Below are 25,130 nucleotides of genomic sequence, written 5' to 3'. Positions count from 1 at the left end.
CCAAGGTGTTGACCTTGATATATCTGGAGTAATGGAACAACTGGACAAACCAAAGTCATACCTACAGTCTTACCGGTCACATGAGGGATTTCAAAATGTTCGGAAGAGTGCACAGAAGTTGGCAGAGGAACTTCACATTGAAGCTATTTTCCCACCCATTCAAGAATACAAGAGTCACCGAAGAAGACATTTTGATTACAAGGCACGGGATAATCCCATAAGAGGCCCCAAACAACAATTCAAAGTTGAATTCTTTAACCAGGTGCTAGATTGTGGAATACAGTCAGTTGAAGAACGTTTCATGCGTCATCTGAGCTCCCTGCCTCAGGTGCCAAAATGTTGTGGGCCAGCCCTGGGTAGCAGTACCGCAATCCCCACTACAATAAACTTGCGACCCCGTGACTCCTTTTCGGATCAGGACCCCTACAATTACAACACTGTGAAATTTCAGATTTAAATAGCTGAAATCATGAAATTTACTATTTTAAAAATCCTATGACCATGAAATTGACCAAAATGGACCGTGAATTTGGTAGGGCCTTATTTATGAGACACGAGAATGTCGTTAGTTTAGACTCTAATATGTGTGATATGATTTCATTTTACATGTAACCCTTTGTTTCCAATATTTATGCTTGCTAGCGTTTGAATGGCTATTTTGTTAAATAAGCTTATACTTGGCTTTCTCTGTAAACAAATCTAAGTGCTGTGTTCTACAGCCGAGCTGTGTTCTACATTTAACTGGTAAGCGGTGGTGTACTGTCCCCAGTGTGTCTGGTAATTCTGTGAGTGATCAAGGGCTAGATGCTGTGGAGGGATGCTCAGAGGACTCGGGGTAAGACTGTGCTTATCATGATCCTGTAAAGAGGGCGTAGGGCCTGTGGAGGCCTGGAGGGGAGTGCTTGTGTTGTCAGTAGCCAGTGGAGTCAGGGAGCTGACCCACAGAGAGCACAGACAAGGCTTCCTCATGCTAAGGGCAGGTGGTAGTGAGGTACATCACAACCCTGGGCATCCCCAGGAAGTGTTAAACCTCCCAAATAGAGGTGAGGGTGGGTCCAGGGCCCCTAGCAGCCCCTTCTGAGATTGAAGCGCCATTGTGCTAGGTGCTGTGCAAACATAGTATGAGACAGTCCCTGCCCCAACAAGCTTACAGTCTAAACAGGCAAGAAATATGAAGGGTGAGAGAAGAAACAGGCACAGAGCAATAAAGTGACTTGCCCAAGGTCACACAGCAGGTCACTGATAGAGCCTAAAAATGAACCAGACCATGGATTCTCAACCTGAGGGTTATGTCCACAGCACTGACATGACCACCCTTCTTGTACTTACAAGAGCATGAGTGTCGACTGTTACCAGAACGTCACATTTCAGAACACTCAACAATTAATGCAATGGGACACTGAACTAGGTGTATCTGCGGTGGCTGATAATACTTTCCATGCGCTCCCTTCCCCACCTATTACCAGCAGGAGAGTGGGGTGGGGGGAGAGAAAACCTTTTGTAGTGGTAAACACCCATTTTTTCATGGTTTGTATGTATAAGAACATCTTCTGTATTTTCCACAATATGCATCCGATGAAGTGAGCTGTAGCTCACGAAAGCTTATGCTCAAATAAATTGGTTAGTCTCTAAGGTGCCACAAGTACTCCTTTTCTTTTTGTGAATACAGACTAACACAGCTTTTACTCTGAAACCTGACACTAAGTGTTGTTTATCATGTAATAGGGTGATATATAAAGTATCAGTCTAACTGAGAAAAAGAAATTATACCCATTTCTGTATCTTCAGTACCACAGGCAGGGAGAGGCCAGGTCTCAGCCCTTGTGCCAGGCAGCCATCTGGCTTTGGGGTTTTGCCATAGGGCACAACACACTAAATGAAAATCTCATGAGTCATATTTGACCCACAGACCACACTTTAGCTGACCCTGATCTATACAGAAAAATCAAGCCTGATACCTTGCTTCACTTCCCTCCTAAGAACTCCTTGTTGCTAGAGAACTTGCTGGGGCCTTCCTTGAATCAGAAGATGTTTCTTTAAATTCTGAAGAGGTCATAGGGCCTGGTTTCATTTAAGTCAAAGACAAAACTCCATGTATGTAACTGGTGCCATATCAGGCTAGTGATCATAAGCCATGGCACCATCACCTGCAGTGCCTCAGTGCCCGTCTTCGGTGCCTCATATTTCTGTTTAATAACAAAGGTATAGGTTCTGAAAACTGACAGGAGACACTGGATCAGGAATCTGCAGAGCAACATTCAAAGAACTCCAGCCACTGGTAAGCTTTGGAACTTGCTTTTAACATTATTTTAAGTCTGCACCTGTATTTATTTTTAATGTACACATTCCTAAAAATATAGATATACAGTGTGGAGCATTAACATTGTATAAATTATTAAAAGTATTGCTTTTTGTAGGTTTCTGAAATTAATGCTGATGAAAGGAGCTGAATTGACAATTCTGAAGAGTAAAGTCCTCTATCCCACTAAAGTATTGGCAGCACCAACAGACCTCTGTTCCCAGTCTGCTTCATGAATTTGCCTCAACCCTTCCTTGGAGGGGACCAACCTTAATGGCAAGAGGGGAGTTTAGTTTCCACCTCCTTACATTCCATAGCATCTCTGGTGAGACTGTTAATGAGGGTACCAACTGGCATGATGGTAGTTTAATAATGATAGATAAAGACTGGTGGTTGTTTTAGGGCTATAGACACCTACACCTGTCTATCAGAACTTTGAACTGAGATTACCAAATTATCTCACCTATAGTTTATAAACCATTAATCATCCATCAGATAGCAATGACGTCAAGTCACTACCAACATAGACTGGATTTGACCATATAAAGTTAAAAGGAAGAAGATTCTGTATCCTGTACTTTTGGGTCACCCAGTTCCCTGTTTCTGTTACATATTCCAGAGAATCTTTTGTTTCATGTAGATTCCAATGCATCATCCTGCCCTGTCATAAGACCACTACAACACTTCAATAGAATAATAGGGAAGAGGGAGCCTCCCTACTTTTTTGTTCATTTCAAGAAAAATCAAATGGCTAATCCATCAACATGAACCCATCAGCATCTCAGCATTCTGGCCAGAAGATATTGGAACTATATGGACACTTTGAAAGAAATATACCAGACAATACTGCAAAAAAGGACTAAACTGACACCTACCAAGATGGGGAAAGCAGCAAATAAGCTTGTACTAAATGGGGCTGGAGGTGAGGAGGTAAGACTGAAAAAGCCATGGAGTTTTGTCATGTCCTTGGGAATAAGTACTCTAATTAAGGGCAGATAAATGCTGAAGAGATAGTTTAGTGGACTCTAACCTCCATACCACAGCATACAAAAAGGACAAGAAGTGTTGGAACACAGAGTCTTTCATGCAAGGTGCCAGATAATTAGATCATTTACACTCTCATACTGTAGTTCAAATGGTGTCATCTGATATAACAAGGTAAGAGTGCTGACACATGCCCTGTAGAAACCTGAATAGCAATTACAGGCAGTATTTTACACAGTACCCAAAGTTAACTGAAGCTGCTGGGAGTTGTGTCCCAATTCTGTGCTCAGTGGGAGCTTTGAGGAGCTAACCTGCAGCACTTCTAATCAGGGAATAGGAGCTCATTGGAAATAAAGCTTAGTTTCTGCTTTCTGGGCTTGGTTTTCACTAGAAAATTAAGTCACACTTGAGGACTTATTAACATACTTGAAGTTAAATATGACTTAACAGTCAGCGTAGACAAGAGCCATTGGGTTTCAGTTCACGTCAGCAGGCTGTGGGTAAAACCTTACTGAAACCAGTTACCTTTGACCAGCTGACAAAGCTACGTATGACTTGTCCCCATCTACACTGACTGCAAAGTTATGTTCTACATCACAGCAGTTAAAACAACTCCTCAAGTTCATGTTCTAAGACGACCTGATTTTCTAGTGAAGACAAGCTCCCCTGAGTTAATTCACTATGGGCTCTTGATTAGGCTTGATTATTCAAGACTTGTGGAGATGGCAGGCTCTTGCTGACTCCCGCTGATGCTGTATAAATGAATACATTTTCTGTATAAATGAATACATGTGCTGAACACAAACCCAGGTTATATCTTCTCCCTTTAGCCCCACCTCACTCCCCGCATATATCCCAGAACTAATATATCGTCAGTGGTTTTCAGACTTTTTTCCCTTTGAGGACCCCTAAAAATTTTCAAATGGAGGTGTGGACCACTTTGGAAATCTTAGACATAGTCTGTGGACCCCAAGGGTCCGTGGACCACAGGTTGAAAACCACTGCTCTAAATAGTACTTTTAAAAATACCTCCTACCAAAAGAGGATGCATCTGCATTTGGGAGTGGGAAGGTTGTTAAGCTCCTTAATTCTAAAATAAGGTATGGCCTTCAGTACTTCCCTCTTGATTAAGAAAGCCCCACAGCCCTCCTTCTAGATCTTGGACTGATCTTCTACTGGGTCCTTTTAATTCCCCTTCACCAGCTCCTCTCAGGCTAACAACAAGTCTGTCATGAACAGAACTCAATGGAGTCACTCCCCTGGTAGCCCAACACAAACCAGTTTTAAACTGGGCCCAGCCCACGTTTTTACCTGGCTGCAGCTCAGCCTTCTGCCTTCCACACTCCCATGGTGTCAGGGTCTTTCCTGCATGAGCCTTTCTTCCTCTGTGCAGTTTCTTGAGCTTCCCCCTTTCTCAGAGCAGCAGAAAGCTTCAATGAAGCAGCTAATCCAACCCAGGTGTGCCTCTTTAGTAATCAGGCTTGACTAGCCCCAAGCCTTCCAGCCCTTAAGAGGCAAGACACCCTGCTACAATAGTGTGCGCAGCCTGTCTTTCTGAGAGGAGGGAAACCAAAGATGTGAATGGTTCATATGGCAAAAGCATTATGTGGGCTCTCTCAGATAGGTACAATACTACCCATATCTTGTTTACACAACTCCATACAACTTATTTTCAGCCACTCCAGTTTTAACGGAGGTATAACATATAGGCTCCACCTAAGGATGGGTTCCACCTATATCAAAACGGAACCAGATTGCCAGCATGTAAAATTAAAAAGGTTGTAGAGGTGCTTGTAAACTAAGGGCTGAGGGAAAGCCAACAGGTCCAGAGGATCACACCATTCAAATAGACACGTCCCTTAGCAGAGGATTTATTAAAGGGGATACTCTATTTCTCTTCAGTTCTTACCTGTACTTTATCCACATAAGTCTACTTGAGGATGTTCCAGGAAGTATGTAAACCATGGCCGCTACCTGTAAGTTCTGAGTCATGCAGGAACAGTCAAATGAAAAAGAGTCCCATTCAATTACATCACATGAAGGCAGACAACTAAATATTGACTAATTTTATAAGTGCTTGTATACAACTGCAAAAAGTCTAAATACTCGGATGAACTTGAGTGCCTGGTATTAAACAAGGATATTGATATAATAAGCATCGCAGGAACTTGGTGGAATGACGACAATCAATGGGACATTGTAATTCCAGGGTACAAAATATATCGGAATGACAAAGTAGGTCATTCTGATAGGGGAGTGGCACTATATGTGAAAGAAAGCATAGAGTCAAATACAGGAAAAATCTTAAATGAATCAAACAGCACTATAGAATCTCTATCGATAGAAATTCCATGCTTAAACAATAAGAGCATAGCAGCAGGAATATACTATTGATCACCTGATCAGGATGGTGACAGTGATTGTGAAATGCTCAGGGAGATTAGAGACTACAAAAACAAAAAAACAACCAATAATGATGAGAGATTTCAACTATCCCCATATTGATTGGGAAATGTCACCTCAGGACAGGAAGCAGAGATAAAAGTTCTAGACACCATTAATTACTGCTTTTTGGAGCAGCTAGTCCTGGAACCCATAAGGGGAGAGGCAATTCTTGATTTAGTCCTAAGTGAAGCACAGGATCTGGTCCAAGAGGTGAATATAGTTGAACCGCTCAGTAATAGCGACCATAATGTAATAAATTTAACATTATTGTAGGGAGGAAAATACCGAAGAAATCCACTACAGTACCATTGAACTTTTGAACTTCAAAAAGGGGAACGGCACAAAATGAGGAGGCTAGTTAAATGGAAATGAAAAGGAACAGTCACAAGAGTGAAATGCCTGCAAGCTGCATGGAAATTTTTAAAAAACACCATAATAGAGGCTCACGCTATATATACACCCTGAATTTAAAAAAAAAAAAAAAAAACTAAGAGGAACAAAAAAAAAAAAAAGGCCACCATGGCTAAACAGAGTAAGACAAGGCAGTTAGAAACAAAAAGACATCCTTTAAACACTGACAGTCAAATACTACTGAGGAAAATAGAAAGGAGTATAAACTCTGGCAAGTCAAATGTAAAACTATAATTAGGCAGGCCAAAAAAGAATTTGAAGAGCACCCTAGCAAAAGACACAAAAACTAACAGCAATTTTTTGTTAATCAGAAGCGGGAAGCCTGCCAAACAGTCATTCTTTTAAGGTGACAGAGCTGAGGAACAGTCTCAGATTGAGACATCAATAGAGGTTTTGGAACAAATTGATAAATTAAATAGTAATAAGTCACTAGTGTGACGGTGCCCCCCACAAGGCTTTATGGAAATATGCTTATGAATGTATATATGACATAACTAGAATATGTTTTATGCTATATATGCCATGTAACACATCTCTGTAAAGGTTATGATCTACTGAATCTATTAATCCTATTTGTATGCCTGTATCATTTTTGTATTCGAAGTTATGAATATTGGCTGTGTACTAGCTTGATTTTTAAGTAACCTTTGTAAAGCATTTGGTCAGCTTCTTGAGAAAGGAATGTGCAAATTAAGTGCCCAATCAAGAAGCACTTAACGAACAATGGATCTTGGAATGCGTCAATCCACATAAGTCTACTTGAGGATGTTCAAAGAAGTATCTAAACCATGGCCACTACCTGTAAGTTCTGAGTCATGCAGGGACATGTGACTTGCCCATGTGACTCCAAAACTCCATCTTATTCCTGGACTTCTACACAGGGGGAGGAAGGGGTATCCACCCACAAGAGAAAGTCTATTTAAACCCCGGGAGACCCCTCCACTTTGTCTTCAGTTGGCTAAAGAGATAGCCTCTCCACTCCCAAAGTTACCTGAAAGAAACTGGAACAAAGGACAGTAACTACAGGGGGTATGAGTGATTGCTGGACCCAGACTAGAAGGAGACTAATCTGTAAAAGGAAGCTTACTGGAATTCCTCGAAGGGTGAGGTTTTTATCTGTATTCAGTTTTCTTAGACATAGATTTGTGTGTTCTATTTTATTTTGCTTGGTAATTGACTTTGTTCTGTCTGTTACTACTTGGAACCACTTAAATCCTACTTTCTGTATTTAATAAAATCACTTTTTACTTATTAATTAACCCAGAGTATGTATTAATACCTGGGGGGAGCAAACAGCTGTGCATATCTCTCTATCAGTGTTATAGAGGGCAAACAATTTATGAGTTTACCCTGTATACAGGGTAAAACGGATTTATTTGGGGTTTGGACCCCATTGGGAGTTGGGTATCTAAGTGTTAAAGACAGGAACATTTCTTAAGCTGCTTTCAGTTAAGTCTGCAGCTTTGGGACACGTGGTTCAGACCCTGGGTCTGTGTTGGAGCAGACTGGCATGTCTGGCTCAACAAGAAAGGGTGCTGGAGTCCCAAGCTGGCAGAGAAAGCAGGGGCAGAAGTAGTTTTGGCACATCAGTTGGCAGCCCCAAGGGGGTTTCTGTGATCCAACCCGTCACAACCAGGACCAGATGGTATTCACCCAAGAGTTCTGAAGGAACTCAAATATGAAATAACAAAACTATTAACTGTGGTATGCAACCTATTTCTTACATCAGCTTCTGTACCAGATGACTGGTGGATAGCTAATGGAACACCAATTTTTAAACAAAGATCCAGAGGTGATCCTGGCAATTACTCACCGATAAGCCTAAATTAAATACCAGAGAAATTGGTTGGAACTATAGTAAAGAAAAACCAGAATTATCAGACACATAGATGAACATATGTTGGGAAAGAGTCAATAAGGCTTTTTAAAGAGAAATCATGCCCCACCAATTTATTAGAATTCTTTGGGGGGGGGGTGTCAATAAACGTGGAAAAGGGTGATCCAGTGCATATATTGTACTTGAACTATCAGAAAACCTTTGACAAGGTCCCTTACCAAAGGCTTTTAAGCAAAGCAAGGGGTCATGGCATAAGAGGGAAGGTCCTCTCATGCATCAGTCACTGGTTAAAATATAGTAAACAAAGAGTAGGAACAAACAGTAAGTTTTCACATTGGAAAGAGGTCAATAGCAAGGTGCCCCAAGGATCTGTATCAGAACCAGTGCTGTTCAGCATATTCATAAATGAACTGGAAAAGGAGGTAAACAGTGAGGTGGCAAAGTTTGCAGATGATACAAAAATTACTTAAGGTAGTTAAGTCCAAAGCTGATTGCGAAGGGTTATAAAGGGATCTCACAAAACTGGGGGACTGGACAACAAAATGGCAGATGAAATTCAGTGTTGATAAATGCAAAGTAATGCACACTAGAAAACACTGTCCCAACTATACATACAAAATGATGGGGTCTACATTAGCCATTACCACTCAAGAAAACGACCTTGGAGTCATCATAGGTAATTCTCTGAAATCATCTGCTCGGTGTGCAGCAGTCCTCATAAAAGTTGACAGAATGCTAGGAACCATTTGGAAAGGGATAGATAATGGAACATAATGCCACTACATAAATATCATAATGCCACTACATAAATGCATGGGTACGTCCATACCTTGAATACTGCGTGCAGTTCTGGTAACCCCATCTCAAAAAAGATATATTAGATTTGGAAAAAGTACAGAGAAGGGCAACAAAAATGATTAGGGGTATGGAACAGCTTCCCTCTGAGGCGAGATTAAAGAGACTTAGACTGTTCAGCCTGGAAAAGAGATGACTAAGGAAGGGATATCTTAGCGGTCTATAAAATCATGAATGGTGTGGAGAAAGTGAATACGGAAGTTTTACTTACTCCTTCACATAACAAGAACCAGGGGTCACCCAATGAAATTAACAGGCAGCAGGTTTAAAACAAACACAAGGAAGTACTTCTTCACACAATACATACAGTCAACCTGTGGAATTTATTGCCAGGGGATGCTGTGAAGGCCAAAATATAACTGGGTTCAAACAAGAATTAGATAAATTCATGGAGGATATGGTTATTAGCCAAGATGGTCAGGGATGCAACCCCATGCTCTGGGTGTCCCTAAACCTTTGACTGCTAGATGCTGGGAATGAATGACATGGGATGGATCACTCAAAATTGCCCTCTTCTACTCACTCACTCTGAAACATCTGGCACTGGCTAGATGGACCATTGATCCCACCCAAAATGGCCATTCTTATGTTTGTATATAATCAATGTTATAGTTGATGTAACTGGGCTAGATTTGATAATCAGTTCTCATTGGTAGTCATTTGGCAAAAGATAGATCCTTTAAAAGACCTCTGTCTTTAAGACCTTTAAACTTTAAGATCTACACTGTCTTCTAGAGACACTCTTACCCCCACTGAGGACAGTACAGGGAATAGGATCTCAAATCTAACATCCCTGTTGGCCATTGGGCTGAGGCTGAATACCAGACACTCCATTTCTGACCTCCCAGGTTAGGCTAATGTAACAACATTTATTTTGTCAGTGCCCCAGCCAAAACACGTGAAGTAGGAAGCAAAGACACCATTGCCTGCTGACGATGTCAAGCATCTGCACCTCTTCAGTACATCTGCTGTGGGAATGCCATTTGGTTAGAGAGTCCAGGACCACATGTACACGAGAATCAAGTTCATGTTCAAAGTGACTTCTGCCCTTATTTAGTTTAATTCTGCTGACAGCAATCCTTAATCTCTCAGCTTCAAACTCTGTCAACAGATCGTTCCTCAGAGCCTCCCTGTAAGCAAAAGTCTAGATATTCATCACTGGAAAGTGACAACAGTTCCAAGATCAAAAGAACAGGGAAATGAAACAAAAAAGAAGACAGTTCTGGAGAGAGCCACTTACAAAAGCCTTGAAAGACTTAAGAAGTTAAAAAAAATGGTCTGGACTTTGGGACTGTAACTCACCTGGATCAGGAATTGCTTCTAGTGCTACAGAACCGTAAAATTGTACTGGGCTTGTCCATGTTATACTGCACACATCTACCTGATTATCCTTTCTTTTTCTTCAAATAGCTCCACGTGGATCCTTTCTTCTCTTTCTTTCTTCATTAACTTATTCTCCAGGGAGGGAAGCTCTTCTTCGTCCATTGTCATTCTGTAGTCTAAGCTCGTCTGCTTAGTTTGTTTACCTGAAACAATCAGAAACGTTAGTCACAGAAAAAATGGTATTTAACTGTTGCATTTGAACAGGAGAAACACAGTGTAATGTAAAGGAATGGAAACAAGATCTGAAAGACAGGTGGAAGAAAGGGGACAGAATTATTAATAGATACAACAGACCTATTATCATGGGGACCTCTCAAATTCAAGGTTAATTGACTACAATAGGCATGAATAAATGTAATGTGTACTGGGAACAGTGGTGGGAGTTTAGGTGAGGAAAAGGAGGATGGGGAAGAAAGCAAGAAAGTAGAGCTGTTACAATTGGTGAATTTGTTTAAATAAAGAATCCTATTTAATCTTTCTCACTGCTTGCTTATTTCAATCAAAACATAACAGAGGCCTGATGCATGCAATCAAGATTGCTTGTTGCTATTGTGCTATGAAAGTGCACAATAAGAGAGCCAGACCCATTTGTTTTATTGGTGTAAGAATTCCAGGCACACCTGAGTAGAACAGACCACGCAATGACAACCTAAACCATCTTTCAATAGATTAACCTGTTAATTATCATATTGGACTCCTTGAGAATCAAGCCCTGGGAGTATAATTTGATTGGCTGGGAGGAAAGAAGGGCCCCAGCCAGCTGGAATTTATTAGTGGTAACTGGGGATAATAGGGACTCGGTTTATGGAAAATGAGGAACCTATCATGAACGGGACTACAGCATCAATAGGAGATATCCCAAATGGGAGCAGAGAGGAAGTAGCTCTGAGATTACGAAGTTATCTGATTTGCACATTAATAGCAGCCCAGAATATTAGAAAACTACAGCACAAGGATAATGGGGGGCAGTGGGGACTTAATTTTGCTGGATTTGGGAAATCAACCTTAGAGAGAAGGAGGGAGCCTCTGCCAGCAATGAGAGATCATGGAAATAAAGCATAGACAACAGACACAAAATCCTTTTTAAAAGGGATGTCAGAGGAGAGAACTGTGAGTTGGGATTTGTGAAGAGGAGTACTCTGGGAAAGCCTGTAATCTCTGGAGGGCAGAGGGAGCTACTGGAGATTGCATTCCTGAGGGTGTTAAATTTCACTTAATGTTGAGGAGTTTGGGGGGATATTTTTGTTGTAATGATGATTTTTATTAAGCTTGGTTGCTCCCCCTCTCCCATTGAACTCAAATGCATAGAACCATTTTAAAGAACCAGGAAAAAAGATTTACTGACCCAATATTACCTTGGATTATTTATCAACAGTGTTAATAGCAATTTATTGGATTCACTGTCTGTTCCTTCTCAATCCTGGACATATTATTATATGTCAATCAGCCAGAGACCCTGTAATTCGTACCAGCAGAAACAGCCAAAGCAGGGACAGCTGTATGGAAGAAGGGGGTAAAATGGGACCCAACTGGAACCACCTCTCCCCACAGCATCCCTCAGGATCTAGAACTTTATGTAGGTATCACACACACTCACTAGAAGCCAAGTGATGCCTCCCTTCTGCCCAGGATGTGGCCTTGGAAGGGGTGGGGGGAGAAATGCTGAGAGCAACCAGCCAGAGACTCCAACTAGTAGGGGCAGATGCAGCCAAAGAAGGTACCTCAGGACATTCAGAAAACATTCTACAGGTTTGACTGCAATTTCTCTGCCCTGTACAGATTGGCTGCTTGCTCCAACACTTTCCCTCCCAGTCTCTTCACCCGAACTTGCCCCTTCTACTCCCTCTCATCTCCTTCCCCTTCCTTTTTCTTTCCGTTTAGCTTATTCCCCGCCTAGGTAGCCTCCCCCCCAAAAAAATTGTGGAACTAACAGGACATTTGCTGCCATGCTATTGTTCACTCTGCTTATGTGTTATACCTCGTCTCCCACCCTGCGTCTGTCTAGTTAGATTGTCAACTCTTCAGGGCATGGACGTCTACTACTCTGTATTTGTACAGTGCGGCCCCAATCTTGCTTGGTGCCAAGGGACAGTTACCTCAAAAAAGGAGTGGACTGAGCACCCTTCCAGATTTCCCAGGACTGCTACTTCAAATAAGGGACAATCCTGAGAAAGCCAGGACAAGTGGCAACCGTATCCCCATTACCAGACATATTGCTATGGTAACAGTATAGGAAGACAAAGCCCAACTGTTAAACTGAAGGGGGCATTAGCATAATATTCTGGACCGAGATTCCCTGAAGTACAGTGATGGTATCAAACCGTCTGTATTGACGTTGTATCATCATGTCACACAACAAAGTCAATCTAATCACATACTTTCTCCTGAGTACCTACAGAACATGGGAGGGGAAAATGTTCACAGATCAGAAGGGAAGAGTATGACATGTTGCTTGTCTAGAAAATTGATCAAATTGCTATTAACCACTTCCGAATTTGTTTTTACTACCCGCAGGCAGATTGGATAACTATTTAAAAACAAGCTCAAAATCAAAGCTTTGGGGGTAGTTCCTGTAAGAATAAAATCAATTAATATCTGGTCAGTTGATAAGTGCTGAAGTTAAAGCATACCGACAATGGCAAGTGACTGGATGCTATATTTTAAGTGACCAGGTTCAGCCAATAGCTTTACTAATACTGGGAGGACAGGACAACATTCATATCAAACAGGTGCTAGAATTAGTGACAGGAGTCAGAGAACTGAGTTTAAAAAATGGGTCTAACAGCCAGTGCAACATATTTGAATTTTACTAAAGTATTGCTCGTGTCTCATGAAACTCTACTCTCAAAATTACTTAATAGCGGGTTGGATAGGAACGCTGTCACAGACTCTGATCTATATTAAGTTTTAATTCATTGTTATCCTTTTGTATTGTTTCTCTGGTCTCACTGGTGTTTACAGATTGTTCCTAGTTACTGCCCTTTTAGTGCTGGCTTAGTACATGTATGATGTGCAAACAGGAGAGGGATACCTCACAGTCTTTGGACAATTCCACCATTTCTGTCGCCTGGGCTCGTTTGCAAGGCTGCTGATAGATGCCAGACTCCTTCTGCTGGTCTGCTAAAGAATAAAGCTACTTGGCAGTGCCTCCAGTGAGACAAGGGGTTTACTCTCACTAAGGCAGTGGTATCACACTAGAACTCACACAAGCAAACAAATTAAAAACAATAACTATAAACTTTACAGAAGGATTTGATTAAAAAGAAATACAGGATTAGTATAAATATTAAATGACTAAAATGATTAGATATATTAATGCATTTTAATTACTAAAGGCTATGCCAGCAAGCACACTAGGGCATGTGACCACATATTCCCCCCAACTTTCCTAAACAAAAGCGTATCCCCTCTCAGTTCTGTCTGTTTCCCCCACATACCCAGGTGGTGCACATGGAGACACATTGCGGGCCTGCAAGGAGATCCTGTTAGAAACATACTTGATTATACTGGGAATTTGCAGATGCAATGTACCTTAATGGTGCAAGATTAAACCCTAACTACCTCACTATAATACAGGGTACTCACTCAGGCTCCTATTTTGTGTGAGCAGTCAGGGGACTGATGTAAGCAAGCAGGTCCTCCCCGGGGATTGCTGGAGAGGGACTAATCCCCCAGTCTCTTCTGGAGCTGTGCTGACAGTCTTCAAAAATTGGAACAAAGTTCAGCTGCAAGCAGGTCACGTCTCTTGATCTAAAATCCCAGATCCGGGGTGGGCTGCTACAGGGGAAGCAGGCTGCAGTCAGTGGTAGGAGAGAGAGGCTGGTGGAAGGAGGAGCGGATTGTCCCCTCCTCGGGCTTTTCTGTAGGCTGAGGTTACAGACAGGCCAGTTGCTGGTCCTGGATGTGCTGTGCTGGTAGGCTGCAAGGAGACCTTCTTTCCTGTCTGCTCCCCAGTTGGTCTCTGCCTGGTGGAGGAAAAGCATAGCTATTGATAGCCTTCCTCCTGCTTTCCCAGGCATCTGGGGCACTGAATGGAGCCAGACACTGCTTGCAGTCTTTCTGGCTTTCTTCTGCCCTCTAAGCTGCTGGGGTCTGCTGTCTTCCTTCCTCCCATTGGTTGAGGGAGGAGGGTCACAAGGGTGACTGAGGGGAGCCATATCCCCCTCACCTGCCCACCTGCTCTGGAGAAAACAGCAGTGCAGGACTCTGGAGTGGACCCACTAGTACCAACAGGTGGGTCTCTTCTCTTGGGGCACCCCTGTTTGCTCAGGGGGCTACACACAAAATGAGATTAAGGTTGGAAAGATACAAATTATTGCATGTGGGAGGATATTTTTAATGGTGGGAAATAAAAAAAAGACAATGCTAAGAGAGGCTTTGGCCTAGAGTGATGAGCCTTTTGAACCTACCCATATCAGAACATAGACAAAGAGATTACATTCATACTTACAAAATGGGCAGTTTTAAAACACTAATAAGATTGTGCTGTCACTCCTAATGTTCCCCAAAATTGAGCCAATTTTGTTGAGGGAACCAACTGGTCGCTTTTTACTGGTGCTGGACATTCATCTGGGATGCTCTTATGAGACATAGCCAAACAAATGGATAAAGTATTGCCAACCTCAAAAGATCAAAAAATCACAAGACTGGCCCAAATAAATTGGTTTAAAAAATCAAATATGTTTTCAGTTTGTCTTTTGGCCTCCCCTCTATTCTTCTGCCACTGTGAAAGACAGATTTTTCAGGTTGAAAAGTCAACCTTTAACACACACAAAAACATAAGCCTCTTCCTGGCTGCCCAGATGGACATTTCACTTACCCTTTCCTCATCCCTAGACAGGGATATTATCATGATGATAATAGGAGGAGGGGTGGAGCAGGGGTGCTAAGAAAACAGTCCCTTATATTTGAAATACAAGGTTGGCAAATCTATAATCCGCGGTGTCTCCATGCCAGTAGCTCAGGTGGGGAGTGCCGGGGAGAGAAATGCTGCTCCCAGGAAGTTGACAACCAAGGCCCGGCTCAGCCTTGTCTCCCCTCTCTCCCTCTAGTTTGAGCGGTAGAGGCCTCTGCCGTCTCAGGGAGTTATTGCTGCATGTGACTGGATGGCCACCAGCACACCTTCTCAAAGGAGGCAGCAGAAAGAGAGAAGGATTACATTGAGGATGATTGACTGGTTAAGCCCAGAAAAATGGAGCTAGTGTAACCAATGAGGAAGATGCTTGAATAGGCCATTATCCACCGCCCCCAGTTAAGGAGGGAATAGCTGTGTCGGGAAGAAAGAGGAAGAACCTGCCACTGAAAGGACATGCTTTTTGGTGCGTGCAAGGAAGGTCACCCTTAAAAACTGGCCTCTGGGTACTTGGCAACAATATTCCTGGTCCTTGTTAAAAGGAGCTCCCAGTTTACAGGTTTCAACTGGGAAAGCTCCCAAACTAGTTTAGGACTAAATTAGTCTCTTAGCTGTCTAGCTAAAGCAATAACTTCTAGATTTCTAGCTAAAGCATAAATACTTCTTGTTGCTAGACCAGGAGTTCCTGCTTGTTTTAACTTACAGTTGGGTTTTATAAAATAAGAAATGAGGATAGGATTTTTTGAATTGTTTTTTATATTGTCTGCACCTGTTCCCTGAGTCTCTTCATGGGGAGAGGTACCTCAGCGGCAGAAGCTGTATAATTTGGGTAGTAAAAATATTTCTGTATAATTTTGGTAAAAAAAAAAAAAAAATCTACACGACCAGTTTAGGATTGCAGGGACCTTGACCGAGACAGCCTTTGGTTTGTAAATGGTAAAACTTTAATGGAAGTTAGTGGTTAAAAGTAGGTGAAGATAAAATGGCAGACCATCTTTATTTCACACCATCTAGTTTACTGCTTTTCTTACTGCACCCTTCTGAGGTGCCAGTACCAAAACTTCTGTATTACTTGTGCAAGTTATACCCCTTTTGCACTGTCAAGGTTCCTTCCCCACTCTGAACTCTAGAGTACATATGTGGGGACCTGCATGAAAACCTCCTAAGCTTACTTTTACCAGCTTAGGTTAAAACTTCCCCAAGGTACAAACTATTTTACCCTCTGCCCTTGGACTTCCACTGCCACCACCAAATGTTTATCTGGGTTTATTTATTAGGAAAGCATTGTTTGGAAACGTCTTTCCCCCCAAAATCCTCCCAACCCTTGCACCCCACTTCCTGGGGAAGGTTTGGTAAAAATCCTCACCAATTTGCATAGGTGACCACAGACGCAAACCCTTGGATCGTAAGAACAATGAAAAAGCATTCCATTTCTGAAAAGAAGGATTTTAATAGAAGTAAAAGTAAAAAAGAATCACCTCTGTAAAATCAGGATGGTAAATCCCTACAGGGTAATTAAATTCAAAACATAGAGAACCCCTCTAGGCAAAACCTTAAGTTACAAAAAGACACACAGACAGGAATATCCATTCTATTCAGCACAGCTTAATTTCTCAGCCATTTAAAGAAATCATAATCTAATGCATCTCTAGCTAGATTACTTACTAAATTCTAAGACTCCATTCCTGTTCTGTCCCCGGCAAAAGCATCACATGGACAGACACAGACCCTTTGTTTTTCTCCCTCCTCCCAGCTTTTGAAAGTATCTTGTCTCCTCATTGGTCATTTTGGTCAGGTGCCAGCGAGGTTATCCTAGCTTCTTAACCCTTTACAGGTGAAAGGATTTTTCCTCTGGCCAGGAGGGATTTTAAAGGTGTTTACTCTTCCCTTTATATTTATGACGTGCACATCCACTGAATCCCCTATTGAAGCAAATTAATCAACTTACATCCTGTTTTCTAACCCACTTACATCTGATATGTAATGTAAATCATCATTAGTTTAACTGCAGAATCTGGCCTATTGTGTTCGTGAGGAATTTTTTTTTTCTCATCTCAGCTTCTCCTGCTTCATCCTATAGTGAAGTTAAGAGCCTGTGTTTAGACATTACAGGCTACTGGCATAAAAGTTATTGTGATGTAACAAATTCAGCATTAGGACTTCACTTCAGGATCAAAAAAGCAAGAGACAATTGGGCGTAAGAGAGTATTCACTGCTTTAAACACAACTGATCTCTTTGTGGATATTTGAAACATACCCCAAAATTAATCAGTGTGAGAACCTTCTATTTCCTGGGCAATAAGAAAGGGGGAAAAAACATAAGTAGCACTTACCAGGTGTAAGAGAAAGCTACAGCTACCAGTTGCAAAATGGCTACTATAGTACTGCAGCTGTTTGGCTCTGCCAAATTTAAAAGATCAGCCACAGAAAGGAATGCTGGGGGAAAAAATCCTGTAAGAGAGCAATCCCGAGGAGTGGAGATTTAGTGTAAAACTAGGAAGTCACTAATGGGATGGGGACTGCTTTGATCTAATGCAATAGTGACAGCTACAACACTAATGAATTATTTGCTCATCTCTATTAACCACTCTAAGCCCAGCTGAGTTTATGAGGGCTGCTATTAGTGTTGTCTGCATCACTGGAGTTCTTATTTTTTATATATGTACGTTTAGTTTCATGAGCCTATTTCTATCATAGCACAATCACAGTGAAAGTTAGGCCACTGAACTTACTTTATTCTCTTTGCTCTTAAAACATCAAGACAAAAATATCACTTTATTCCATGTGTGTATATATAATGTGGGTGTTAAAAAATTGCTATTTTATTAATATAGTCTGACAATTTTGATTTTCTGCCTTCATCTTCCAAATGTCCAGGGGGAGAAAATGTGGGGGTTTTGTTTGTTCATTTCAAGCAACATAAGAACACATATTGTAATCCTGTGAACTAGAGGTTCCTTCAACTAAACCTTGAGTATTCCTGAGAATCACACGCACTTTTCTTTTTTCTTTAAAAAAAGAGAGCAATCAGATAAACACCCATTCTGAAGAATAAGGCTGGCTGGCCGTGCCATAAATGCTGAAACCTGTCATAAATGCTACTATGTTTTTGTAACCAGGTTGTGACACTCAGTAGAGAATTGAAATACTACAGAACATGCACACAGAGCAGGATGAGCAACACAGGAGGAGTGAACTCTAGAATGTTGCTCAGAGAACTAGGGAAAAGGACTGGCTAACTTGGGTACTCAAACCTAGTCAGGGAGTCCCACCTACATAATAAAATAACATTGTTTTGGTTACAGGAAGAAAATAATTTGCCAGCCTAGGCCACTAACAAGGACATGATTAGCTGACATGGGTAGTAAAGAACCATCTATATCACTAAGTTGATTCAATGTTAAAGTGTAAATGGGATTTAATTCAGCTAGTGCCAAGCCAGATGCTTTGCTAATTTTTGGACCTGCCACAAAAATATCACATGACCTAGTTCAGGGTACCTGTCATGTGGACATAGTCAGATCTGTTTAATGGTTTAAGAAATAGTTATTACTTTTCTGATTACAATCATTGTTGTTTGACGGTCATAACTTAATCATGTTCAGCTTCTCAGCAACCTCCATCATGGTTAATGCCTGCAGTGACAGATTGAGTTTGTCCCCCTGATATGTAGAAGCAAATTTTCAACCCTACAACTGGCCTCCAGATTTGTATGCCAATTTTTGAAACATGTAAATATGGTAGTTTGTTTTCTCTGCATGATTTAGACAGTGGGGAACTAACATGCCTGTACTTTTGTCAGCACAGACATTTACATGTGCAAAAATAGATGCTTAGAATATGAGGTCAGTTCTGAAAATTTGCCTTTTGGTGTGTCTGTCGGACAATGTGATCCGTAGCAATTTGGCTGGCTCTAGTCTTGGCAAGACCATCTCTAGAAATGGTTTCTCTCTCTTCTTTCTCAGTCTTTGCTATGCTGCATGTGAAGTAGGAGCTCAGAGGGGAAATAACCCCCTCAGTGAAATGGGTTTGAGGCCGTGGAAATAGGGGAGGTTTGGGGCAGTCGTGTTTGTAGGGTTGGATTGTATATTATTAAATAAATTATTCATATGATTAAACTCTCAAAATACATGTCCACTCTGATATGGGACTCTAGCAAGATTTGAGGTTCTGCTGAGCCATCAAAAATAATCATGTGAGCTGCACCTCTGGAGGTGATGTCATGGAAAGCTGTTTCTTTCTGAAATTATGGCATCAGTTTTGTTGGCTGTGATTTAAAAAAAGATTTTATGGTAGGATATGTCTGAAATCTAAGGAAAGTGGAAAATGATGGCCCAAATTAACGGACAGCACTTTTCAGTGCTCTTCATTCTAAACTAAAAATGACAGTTGAAAAAGTGGAGTTCTTTCACTGTACTTTTTTAGGGAGTAAATTCTGTTCTCAGTTACAATTGTGTAAATTTGGAGTAACTCAAATAACTAACTGGGGTTATTCCAGATGTACATGAGAGTAAATGAGAATGGAATTGGGTCCTCTCCTATCATATGCAGTGTATTTCTTCCCTAGGGACCACATGGGATGAGAAGAAATTTCGGTCTCTTTGCTCTTGAGTCCAGAGTTTCCCAACTGTGCTTGTCTTATATTAATGATAAACTGAAATTTGGACTATAGCCACTGTTCTTTGACTCTGGAAAGATTATTTAAGAGGGTGAATTTTGAATATGGGCTATAAAATATCGGCCAAATTCTGCTCTCAGATATCCTGAAATAAATCCTGAGTAACTCCATTAAGGGCAGTGGACACAAGGCCAGTATCCCTTGGGCAGGTCATTTTCACTATATCAGCAGCTTTCCCTAACCCTAACCCCTTACTAATTTTCTCCCCCACACAGTAAAACATTTCTAGCTCACAGTGACATTCAGCTGTGCCTTCAGACAGCAAAACCTTCCTCTATTGTTTCAAAATCACAGCTTTCCCTCCTCCCTTCTTCAAATTCCTTCCTATTCGGAAAACAGAGGAGAGAGTTATGCTAATCCTTAATCTGATTTAAGAGAGCCAGGGAGAAATGCCGAGCATTTCACTTACCTCCACACGGCCAGGCAAGCAGGGAGCCTCCACCTCTTCAATTCATCAGTGTCAATGTTCACATCCACTAGAGCTTCCCTGTCTCTCCTGTGGCCCTTTTTCACATCAGTATCTAGCTGGAGAAGCTAGACAGCAGCTGCAGAGGCATTAAACCAAAAGCCCATGTGATGGAGAAAATTTGTTTGTTTCCATTTTCTTCTTTAAAAAAAAAATAAAACAGAAGCACTTGTCTGAGTCCTGTGGTCCCCTGGCGTGAGACAGGGAGGTGTTTAGTGATCACACAGAAAGGACAGGACTGCGGGAGTCTTTTGCTAGCTGTAGTGGGAGGAGTCACAGGTACAGAGCCTTTTTTTAAGTCAACAGAAGGTGGGGGTACACTAGAGTTACCGCCTGGCTGGTATTTGACCAGCCTGGCTGAATTTTTAATATGGATTTGCCAGTTGCCAGAAAAAAAAAAGTAATCTGCCAGGGTTTTTTACATGGGTCTAAAGATTTGCTTTATCATCCCAATACACTGGGCTATCTAACGTTAAAAGTTTGTGTGCCCAGCTAAAGATGCTGCAGTGTTCTCACTTATGCAGTTTAAGCAATAACAGATCAAAAGTGTTGAAAATACAGCAGCTGGCTGCCCACTAAAACACAAGCACACTGGGCATGTGTGAGAGAGAGATTAAATCAGAGTGAGTAGACCTGCAATGTTATCAATCTTACCTATATGTGTTTCCTCTCTAGATACTATATGTGGCTGTTGAATGTGGGGGTCACGGACTTGCCTTCTGTTTGGGAGATGGGGTTAGGGCAGGCTTGCCTTGTGCAGGAGAGTGGGGTGGAGGGGGCTGTTTTTTGTTGCATTTCAAAAGCGGTAGCCCTAGAGTACATTGAAAGGAGGACCACACTGTAGAGCACAGCTCTCTAGGTCTGAGGCGCTTGCTAACTTTCAGAGGCATTGTACTTCGGGATTGGCCATCTGAGAAGACAGAGCTTGGATTGTCACACGTGCTCTCCAGGGGAATAGCTGGGAACGTGCTGCTGCTTAGGAAGAGGAAAGACAGTGCTGGAAGCATGCGCATTGGAGAACTTCACTTTCTCCTCTTTGCTCTGTCTGCTAGACAGCTCTCTTTGTATAGGGAGCTATGTCGCTGGTGTATTGCACACACATTATATAACACACATGCACATACACACACTGTACTGCATACTCTACCTGTATACATACACACACACACACACATACATATTCATTTTACTCTTCCATTTTTTTTCTGCAATTGGACAGACATGCAGGAAATCAGCACCAGGCTAGATTAGTGTTGATTATTTTTATTATTAATTTTACTGTCCATATTTCTTTCTAAGGTGGGGATGCTGTAGTGCTAGACTCCGCTAATATACATTTTAGAACAGTTCCCTTGAGAGAGAACAAAATTCAGTTTAGGTAAGGGGGGATATGATTGAGGTCTATAAAATAATGACTGGTGTGAAGAAAGTAAGTAAGGAAGTGTTATTTACTCCTTCTCATAACACAAAAACTAGGGGTCACCAAATGAAATTAATAGGTGCCAGCAGGTTTAAAACACACAAAGGGAAGTATTTCTTCACACAACGCACAGTCAACCTGTGGAACTCTTTGCCAGAGGATGTTGTGCAGGCCAAGACTATAACAGAGTTCAAAAAAGAACTAGATAAATTCATGGAGGTTAGGTCCATCAATGGCTATTAGCCAGGATGGGCAGGAATGGTGTCCCTAGCCTCTGTTTGCCAGAAGCTGGGAATGAGTGACAGGCAGTGGTGAGCTGGAGCCGGTTCGCACGAACAGGTTGTTAAATTTTGAAGCAGTTTTAGAACAGGTTGTTAACCCGCTTCCCTGCAGGGGGCACTGAGGCTTTGATAGCTCCGGCCGGGAAATGATGTAATTCCTCCTCCGGTCGCCGGGGGCGCTGCGTTGCGGGAGCCACGTGGGCTGCCGCCTGGCCCTGGGCATGAGCCCTGTTGCTGCTCCTGCTCCCCCGACTCCTGGCCCTGAGGCTCCCGCTGCTGCCTGGTGGGTCCCCGGCTGCTCTGCTGGGCCGCGTCCTGCTGCTCTGGCTGCTCCGAGCCGCCCTCCCCATGAGTACCCACCACCCTGCCCGCAGCCAGCCCCCCATCTCCAGCCACCCCCTGACCGCAGCCAGCCCCGCACCCCCTGCCCGCAGCCAGCCCCCGCCTCCAGCCACCCCGCACCCCCTGCCCGCAGCCAGCCCCCGCCTCCAGCCACCCCTGCACCCCCTGCCTGCAGCCAGCCCATCTCCAGCCACCCCTGCACCCCCAGCCTGCAGCCAGCCCATCTCCAGCCACCCTGGCACCCCCTGCCTGCATCCAGCCCCTGCCTCCAGCCAGCCCCGCACCCCTGCCTGCAGCCAGCCCCTGCCTCCAGCCACCCCTGCACCCCCTGGCTGCAGCCAGCCCCTGCCTCCAGCCACCCCTGCACCCCCTGCCTGCAGCCAGCCCATCTCCAGCCACCCCTGCACACCTGCTTCAATGAGGGGGGCAGGGAGCAGCTGGGACCCACACATGTGCACACTCTAGGGTGACCAGACAGCAAGTGTGAAAAATCAGGACAGGGGGTGGGGGGTAATAGGAGCCTATATAAGAAAAAGACCCCAAAATTGGGACATCTGGTCACCCTAGCACACCCCCAGGGAGTGGCAGGGACCCACACACATGTGAAACAGAGCTCATTTCTAGTTCAGGCCCATCTTTTTAAAAAAGAACTTTAGGTAGGGTTAACATACGTCCGTATTTTCCCGGACATGTCATACTTTTTGGTTCTTAAATTTATATTTTTAAATTTTAAAAATTCCTCCCGGGAAAATATGGACGTACGGTAACCCTACTGGTACAAAAAATACATACTGTGGCACATCCCTTAAACCAGAACTTTTTATAGGGAACCGGTTGTTAAGATTTTGGCAGCTCATCACTGGCGACAGGGGATGGATCACTCGATGATTACCTGTTCTGTTTATTTCTGTTGGGGCACCTGACATTGGGCACTGTCAGAAGACAGGTTACTGGGCTAGATGGGCCTTTGGTCTGACCCAGTATGGCTGTTCTTATGTTCTTATTTGAGAATACATTTATTTTTCTGTTGCTTGCATTTTTTCCTTCTCTCTCTCTACTTCACATATTTTCTTCTTTGACTTTCCTTCCCCTTTGACATTTTCTCAGTGTTTGTCCCTTTTACATCTATAGAATTGACAGACCATTGCACTTCTTTCACAAATAGTCATTGTCCAATAGTAAGGTGACCAGATGCCCTATTTTTTAAAGGGACAGTCCTGTTTTTTGGGACTTTTTCTTATATACGCGCCTATTACCTCCCACCCCCATCCTGTTTTTGCACAGTTGCTATCTGGTCACCCTATCCAATATCAACATCTTACAATCTTCTATTTACCTGTGAAATAAGGCATTTCATTGCCATGTTAATGCCTACATTATCCTACTCATTATTTTCCTTTGTTTATTGATTACCTTTTCTTTTAATCTTCTGGAGCTGATCAGAGACTTTTCATAAAGATGCATACTGCATATTAGTAGCCTCAGAGACTATGTGGTCCTCCTGCCCAGATCACTAAGACCTTTTCCTAGCCATATTTCACCACTGGTACATCTCCACTGGAGGTAGCAATGGTGGAAGCTGTAGTGTAGACAGGACATGGGAATTTTTAACCAGCAAGTACGGCTACACTACAAGGTGGTAAAAGCACATGAGTCATGTCTACATTACCACTTCCACTATTGGTCTCACCAGTTGAGCTGCACCATTGATGGAGTTTTCAAATGTAGATACGGCACAGAAACCTGCTCTCACACCTAACACATAAATAAAAGGCAAGCATTGAATCTCTCAGTAAAAGGGACATTTTTCCCCAAGCTGTAGGCTGTGTCTTCTTCAGCATTGTTTACATTAGAAAGGTTTGCCAGTACAGCTATACTAAAACTCTCCTAGCGTAGACACAGCTTCTGTTCGGGAAAAAAAAGAATGCTTTTGCCCATACAGCTTATACCAATTCCCCAAACAGAATATGTTATGCCACCAAAAACACCTTTTTGCCTGTATCATTGCATTTACATTAGGGCTCTTATCAGCATGGAAATGTCATAAAAATAATCACATCCCAACCAACATTATTTTACCAGCAAAAGTTTTCAGTGTAGACCTACCAAGTCTTAATAAAAATTATGATCACTTTAACAAAAAATCCTGGGAGATTATTGCTAGAACTTTTAAAGCTTGCAAGGTACATGTGTACTAAAAGACAATGATCAGTTTTGAAATCTTACTAGAAATAATGTTTTGCTTTTAGTTTTCAATATTCCTTTTCCTTCCCATTGCACACGAGGCCATCTCAACTACTATGCCAAGGGAATGCAACCACAGAACAGAGTCAAAGTCAGTTTCCAGATATGTGAAAGGACAGTACACGGATAAAGAAACCATAAGTAAGTGTGCAGGTTAATCTGCTGTTCCATGAAGAACAAATACTGTAGTTACTATAGAAGCTGTCATAGCTCTTGGTACTGTACTTTCACAATAGTACATTTGGGAAACAGCACCTTTAACACTGACCAACTTTCAAAGAAATTATAGTATTATCTACAATGTTCTAAAGGATCATCTTTCAAGGTATTTTCTCCAGATTGTATTCTACACAATGTTTCTCCAGATTGTGTTATACACAGTGTTTGCTTTTGAATATTTTGGGGAAAGAGACACAAGGGTAGGAGACTGAATATTAGAAGTGAAACAGTTGAGGCAAATCAAGAGTGTGGCAGCTCTCTGGTAACCATATTAGTTTTGTTGTGACAATGCTACAGTTTATGGGCACTATTCATATCTCCACAAATGTTCCCATACAAACTCATCTAATACAGGCAAGAAAGGATTCAGCATCCCTTTGCTGAACACAAGCAAATCTTTCCCTCAGCTCCACC

At 42.3% G+C, this 25,130-nt stretch overlaps 2 protein-coding genes across 3 annotated transcripts in view; both read right to left on the bottom strand.

Annotated features, from left to right (window-relative positions):
- Positions 1 to 15,050, bottom strand: part of LOC102934028 (sodium/glucose cotransporter 1-like) — a 75,753-nt gene extending 60,703 nt beyond the window's left edge. Inside the window, exons 1-2 of one of the 2 annotated variants that reach the window (XM_043529444.1) lie at positions 13,800 to 15,050; positions 10,213 to 10,357 (exon numbers count right to left, since the gene is read on the bottom strand). The gene's annotated coding sequence lies outside the window, so the exon portion shown is untranslated. Of the gene's footprint in view, positions 1 to 4,594; positions 4,693 to 10,212; positions 10,358 to 13,799 lie in introns of those variants that run through there. The other variant, XM_043529445.1, reaches the window with a different exon arrangement.
- The window catches only part of GNAZ (G protein subunit alpha z), a 264,810-nt gene extending 244,510 nt beyond the window's left edge, over positions 1 to 20,300 (bottom strand). The window contains exon 1 of the mRNA XM_043529448.1: positions 20,154 to 20,300. The gene's annotated coding sequence lies outside the window, so the exon portion shown is untranslated. The remainder of the gene's footprint in view (positions 1 to 20,153) is intronic.
- Between the last annotated feature and the right edge of the window lie 4,830 nt (positions 20,301 to 25,130).

Source organism: Chelonia mydas, chromosome 15 (assembly GCF_015237465.2).
Source record: "Chelonia mydas isolate rCheMyd1 chromosome 15, rCheMyd1.pri.v2, whole genome shotgun sequence".
In the NCBI taxonomy this organism is placed as follows: Eukaryota; Metazoa; Chordata; order Testudines; family Cheloniidae; genus Chelonia; species Chelonia mydas.
This window is presented reverse-complemented; position numbering and strand designations above follow the sequence as displayed.